Raw genomic sequence first — 6245 nt, forward strand, 5'->3', positions numbered from 1 at the left:
TTCCCACTCACTAGCATTACGGGTTTCGTCAATGAATTTAGAGAACTATGCACAGGGGCCTTCTGGCAGGGTCTGATTGACAAAGATACCCTTAATTATTTGGTCCCCAAACATCCACGTACTCCCACCTTTTACACATTACCCAAAACACACAAAAATCTCTCCCAGCCACCGGGAAGACCCATTGTCTCGGGCATTGGGTCTTTGACGGATAATGCCAGCAAATTTGTAGATAGTTTTCTACTTCCCCATGTATCGTGTTTACCATCATATATCCGTGACACATCTGACCTCCTTAGACACATTGAGGGGATCCAGATCCCTCGCGACTCCCTCCTCGTGGCTATTGATGTTGAGTCTTTGTACTCGAGCATCCCCCACAAGAAGGGAGTCGTGATGGCCAGATCATTCCTCATGGAACAAGAACACACATCTTGGCCTCTTAATGAGTTCATCTTACAATTGTTAAGTTCATTCTCACGCGTAATTTTTTCATATTCGAGGACCAACACTACCTGCAAACACAAGGCGTGGCAATGGGCACGTCATGTGCCCCATCATACGCAAACTTGTTCCTCGGAGTCTGGGAGAGATACATTTTTTCTGATGACCAATTTTCATCTTTTCTAGAGTCGATACTTTGCTGGTTCAGATTCATCAATGATTTGTTCATAGTCTGGACTGGCTCATTATCCTCACTGAATCAATTCGTTGATGCCATTAACATCAACACCATGAATCTACGCTTCACGGTGAGTTCAGACAATACACAGATCCCATTCCTTGATCTGTTGATTGTAAAGAACCTCCATGGGACATTGGGGACCAACTCGCAAACCCACAGCTGGCAACACTTTGTTGCATGCCACTAGTGCCCATCCAAAACCCCTCGTGCCCAGTATCTGCAACTGCGTCGCAACTGTGCACGTGACGGGGATTTTTACATATAATCAGCTGCCCTACGCGAACGGCTTCTCTTGAGGGGTTACTCTAGGACTAACCTCAGAAAGGCCTTTAATAAGGCATGTGGCCGTATCTCTTGTTTTATCCCTCTCCACGCAACTCCAACACCAATACAGTTAAAATTATTACTCAGTACTCAGCACATCATGAGCAATTTAGGAAAATTATTTAAAAACACTGGCATCTCCTCACTGATCATCATATCCTCAAACATCATGTATGTGAGACACCCAAATTGGTCTTTCGCAGAGCCAAATCTCTTGGAAACCGTCTAACTAGCAGCCACTATAAACCCGATATTAGTGACCCCCCCAACCCTTTGGTACCTTTCCTTGTGGCCAATGCCCTTTATGCCCATGGATACTTTCTTGTTCTTCCTTTGAGCTTCCTAATGGTGAAATTTTCATCCCACATACATCGGCCCAGTGTGGCACCACTGGGATAATTTACCTTCTGCTCTGTACATGCAAAGCGTTTTATGTAGGTAAGACAATTAGGGAGTTCAGACAGAGAGTCGGCGACCATGTGTACTACTCCACCAACGGCAAACTTACCACTGTTGGACGCCATATAGGCCTGTATCACAAATATAATCCTAAAGCTGTTGGGTTTCTTGCATTAGAAGTGGTACCCCCTGATGTCAGAGGGGGTGATCGTGATAAAACACTATTACAAAGAGAAGCCCTCTGGATAGAAAGGCTTAACGCCACCATTCCAGTTAATTCCTTCAAATCCTTCCTTTAAATTATTGGGTGACCGACTCTCTCTCTGCCGATACTCAGACAGTATTGTCACCCGGGAGCGTTGTTGTTAATTGGTTCTTGTTTATTATTTATATTGCCCTGTATGTTACTATTGACCTATGTATAACTCTCATTCATGTTTGCTTTATTTATGGGCCTTCCATTGAGGTATTTAATCCTCCTTGTTCATGTATAAAATTTTCTACCATTACCATATACTGTTTGTGACTATGTCTTTTGATATGTTCACATCTATATTGTATCCTTTACACTTTATTTGTATTTCATATTGCATTTGTATCTGCGCTATACATATTGTCACTTAATTTGTTGAGCTTCACCCCCCGGTTTTTTTGGCGTCTGCAATTGCCCATGGCCTCCCGGTTTCTGTCTCTATGCGGTGATTGGTAGGCTCCCTGGCGACCAGATGGGCCTCCCTTTCCCCTTGAGTTGGTCCCACTGGTCGCTTGTACATGCCTCAGTTTGGGTCCCTTTCCGGGACCACTGGACCTCTGCGCAGGGGCGCACATGACCCACTCACCCACGCGCACCGCTGAGGCTTTGCCGAGTGGTATTGAGGTGCGGGCTCTGAACGCGCAGGCACTACATGTCCACTGGCTCTTTGAGGCGTTGTGCGCAGGTGCGCACGTAACTACATAGCGCACACACTTTGCGGGACCCTTGACCCTGTGACGTTGCTGCACGCCTACACCGGCGTCATCGTGACGTCAAAGGGTTGGAAGACTTATATACAGCGGATTCATCCCGCAGATCTCACAGGCTAGAGTGGGACCCGGATGGACCCCTGATCAGCTTTTTTCCAAGTAAATTTATCTACCTTACTTACCCCACAATTGTTTTTCAGACCGCACTTGCTTCAACCTTGAGTGCAGAAGGGAAGGCATTGTCATCACATTGAATATATATATATTTTATCATTAACCTTATAGATACCAGATCTTGCCTCCAAATACTTTGGCACTTTAAAATGTACACCTTTTTGATCCACACTTATCCATGCTTAATTAAGCAGGATTCCACCTCCGGCCCCTTATACCAGTACCCACCTGGTCCAGGTATTTACCCATCCCTGTTTTCATTGCTTGTTGTTTAGCTGTACCTTTTGGGTTCACTTTGTGGTTTCTTCATCCTTTCTGACTGGACACACTCTCATTACTTCCACATTCATACACCTTGTTCTCACATTCTGTTTTAGCATGCACAATCACTGTTGCATTTCCCTATTCCATGGCTATTCTTTGTGGCCTTTCTCCTGGTATCAGGACCTATACCTTGTCCACTCACCTCCCCCACTCCCTCCCCCCTTTTTCCCTTGTTCCCCTCTTTATGTCTTTCTTTCTTTCCCGTTTCCTTTATTACTTCTCATTTCACCTTATCCACTTTCCACTGGTCCTTCACACCCTTGCCCTCACTTGCACTTCCCTTCCTGACCATGGGCATTTATTTCATATTATACTACTTTATCCAGATGCTAGGTTCCTGGTGACTTCTCTTATATTTGTCCTTCCCAATCGGAGGCTCTGCCGGGATGTTCTATGCCTTGCATGCACCGAAACATGGGTAAGCAGCCCTACATAATTGTTATCATTTCCTTTTATCTTTCCCCCACCATATGATTTTGTAATACTTCTCACATGAATATATGCACATTTTATCGCATTGCATTTTAAACATAGATGTAGTTCCTGATGAAGCGGTAACCCTGCGAAACTGGTCGAAACTCCATGTCATCTGTGCACACTTTTTTAACATATTTTGTGTTGCTTTTGCTTGTTGTATCAATAAATCTTGTTATTTTTATATATAATCTTCGCTTATTGCTGTATATTTCCTTTTACATGTACCGAGATAGTCCGCTTGCATGCCCTTCCTGGTGAGTCTGGGGTTGGGGCCCTCATTCCCAAACATCTATTCCAATCAAACACGGATAATGGTACATTTTATCAATTCTGATATATTCCATATTGTTATGTGAGGCCGCGCACACTTTTTCTTTACCTGCAAAAAGATGTGAATTTATTACTTTTTTAAAAAGGCTAACTTACCCTTTAATCTCTTAGAAAAATGATGGTGACTTTCAGATAGCATGAATGCTTCGGACATTTATACAATTAATGTTTTATAACTAGATCTATAAGTGTATGTGCTTTTAACCTGCCACCTGCCTGCTTTACACATCCTCTCTTATCCCCTCCTTCTCCACATATAACATAAAATGGAAGCCAGTAGGTATGTGCAAGGTTTTTATATCTCCACAACAAATGCACATGTACCTGAAAATTGGTGTGAATTATGACACCACAGAGGGATCACAGCCTTATGCAAACTGATTCTCTGAACCCTATTTATTATAAACCAATCATGCATTTTGGAAAGCACAAAAGAAAATCAGTTTAAAGTTTGTACGGGCAATGGTTATGATGTTTTATTATACATAATTATCAGTAAAGAAAGGGGCTGGAGGAATTCTTGTTAGTAAAGTTATCTCCATTATTTGGGACACCTGTGTCTTCAATGCGGCTATGTCAAAATGAAGGTCCATTCCGTTTGTTGGTCAAACCCCAACAGAAAGTTCCCGTTCTTTGTACAACCTGGTAGCAGGGAATGGGCCCATGTTGACAACTTGACTCAACATCATGGCCATCACCCTGTGGGTGGCTCAGCAGGAATCCTAGACAATACCCCTACTTGTAGCGCTATCCCAGAAAGAGCTCCTAGATTGTTTGGGTTTCTCCATTATCAGTGATGACCCAAATCAAGCATAGGTGGGATGCTGAGGTCCAGGACTACTGCCTTAAAGGGGGGCTATTCAGCTTCTATAGTTTTCTAGGTGATCGTTGAACATCATGAATCTGGTGTTAATTAGTTCTCTGTGAGATGAACTTAGCAAGGTCCGCCATATCAGTTTCCTAAGGCCTTGTATCTACTACCTGTTTAGTTGCTGGAGGAGATAATGGAGTGTTGAGTTGATTCGGTTTACTGGATTTAGGATAGTCTGAGGTGGCACAGGGCTGCATAGGATGTGATTTACTTGGGAGGTAGAGAATTATGCAACAGGCCAGGATGACCTACTGTATATGGTTGATCAGTCTAGCCTCTTCTGCTGCCAAATGTACTGTGGGGTGGTGTACAGGATTCAAAGCATCCAGGGGGCGCATATGTGGCATGCTACAGACCGGCCGCTTTTCTTATTAGCTCCACTCCTTCTGAAGCTTCCCGCCACTACTGTGAGGTCAGCAATCACTGTCATCAACCCAGATTCTACTCAAACTAACAGCAGAGAGCCTGTACATGCCTTCCTTCCGCAACAAGACCCTCAGCAGTGCTCAGAATTTCCTCACCACATTCTGTACCTGCTGAGTGTTCAGGGGTACTACGGCATGGCTCAAGATGGTGCTTTGAATCTTTCTTCTCCTCACCCTCAGCTTTTACTGGTTCAGGAGCCTACTTCCACTGCAGCAGATCGTGAGTACTCTGCTCTCCTCATAAAAGGTGGTCCTCGCTTCGGCAGGACATATTCTGAAGTTGGAATATTACAGAGGAGATTAGCATGGCCCCTGCGCAAATTTGTGAAGTGTTCCATATTTTTTTAAATAAAGTTTTTCTTGAAATAAAAAAAACAATTTGATCTCATTAGCAGCCTGGATGCCATGTGAGAGACTCTGACCTGGGACTCAGAAACGCTATCTGGGAGAGAGTTAGATGTGGAAATTGCTCTAAAGAGAAAGAAAAGCTACCTTAGGTGATTTCCTACCATCTGGTGTCTGCCTGCTGTCCCATGGAGCCGGGGTTTAGTACATCACATGCCTTCCCTGATCCTCTGTAATGGGGGATCATGGTATTCCGGTAAGGGCGCATTCCCATTGATTTGTGGTGGTGGATCTCACTTTTGATTGGGACACAATATCAATTCACAAATCTATGCCATTTTGTTGGACCTTAATTTTCATTTATATTTTTATTTTTAATTTTTATTTTTCACTGGTGTTTACTTTGCTATATTGCTCATTGACCACTGATCATTTTTTCAATATTTTTTTGATCACTGGACATTTGTTAGATTTTTTGGTATTGATTTATGCAACTGTGTTGGACTTTTTTTATATTATTTTTTATATCTCACTGGTGCTCATCACACCAAATTACTTATTTATCACTGATCGTTTGGGATCAATGCCCACCAATCACTGAATATTTATCATTGTTCACGTTATATATTAATTTATCACTGTATTTTATCATCTGCATGCTATCATTATCACGCAGGTTGTCATATATTTACATGTTTATAGCATGATTTAATCTTCAAGGGTAGCGCGATTTTTTACATTTTTCTCAATTTGCACGTGTATTGATGTGTACGTACTAATTGCTGCTCCCTATTCGTCAGTTTGATGTCAATCATCCTGCTACCATTTTTTTATTTTACTTAGTTTTAATTGCTTTGGTTCTTATAGCGCGGTTTTACACCATTTTCTATAGTTTTATTACATGATGAAGGGCTTGCTGATACCTTTC

The 6245-nt window shown here is 42.6% G+C and overlaps 1 pseudogene; it reads left to right on the plus strand.

Moving 5' to 3' along the window:
* Positions 1–5222: 5222 nt before the first annotated feature.
* Positions 5223–5316, plus strand: LOC141101923 (U6 spliceosomal RNA; annotated as a pseudogene).
* The last annotated feature ends 929 nt before the right edge of the window (positions 5317–6245 follow it).

Source organism: Aquarana catesbeiana, linkage group LG06 (genome assembly GCF_042186555.1).
Source record: "Aquarana catesbeiana isolate 2022-GZ linkage group LG06, ASM4218655v1, whole genome shotgun sequence".
NCBI lineage: Eukaryota > Metazoa > Chordata > Amphibia > Anura > Ranidae > Aquarana > Aquarana catesbeiana.